Source organism: Aptenodytes forsteri, unplaced genomic scaffold (assembly GCF_000699145.1).
Source record: "Aptenodytes forsteri isolate BGI_AS27 unplaced genomic scaffold, ASM69914v1 Scaffold471, whole genome shotgun sequence".
Lineage (NCBI taxonomy): Eukaryota > Metazoa > Chordata > Aves > Sphenisciformes > Spheniscidae > Aptenodytes > Aptenodytes forsteri.
In genome coordinates, this window is record NW_008795862.1 from 1,268,022 (window position 1) to 1,268,375 (window position 354).

A 354-nucleotide genomic window follows, 5' to 3' on the forward strand; every position below is an offset into this window, starting at 1 on the left:
ATGTAGAGATGGACGGGTGTGTGGGTGAGTGGTTGGATGAGTGGGTGGGTGGTTGGGTGAGTGGGTGGGTGGTTGGGGGGGGGGGGGGACAGTTGGGTGGGGGGGTGGATGGATGGGTGAGCGGTTGGAGAGCTGGATGGATGAGGAGTGGTTGGATTGATGGGGGGGGCATGGGTAGATGGATGGGATGTTTAGGGAGGGATTGATGGTTGCAAGGTGACAGAGGAGGATGAATGAGGTGGCTGGGGATGGAGGGATGGGCGAGAGGGATGGATGGTTGGAGGGGATGGGTCAGAGGGATGCAAGAGTTGGGTGGGTGGGTCAGAGGGGTGGGGGGATGGATGGGGGGGGGGG

General features: G+C 61.9%; 1 protein-coding gene across 1 annotated transcript in view; it reads left to right on the top strand.

The window, feature by feature from the left end:
• The window catches only part of SEMA6B (semaphorin 6B), a gene marked incomplete at its 3' end in the record, with an annotated part of 60,514 nt that overhangs the window by 57,969 nt on the left and 2,191 nt on the right, over positions 1-354 (top strand). The window lies entirely within an intron of this gene.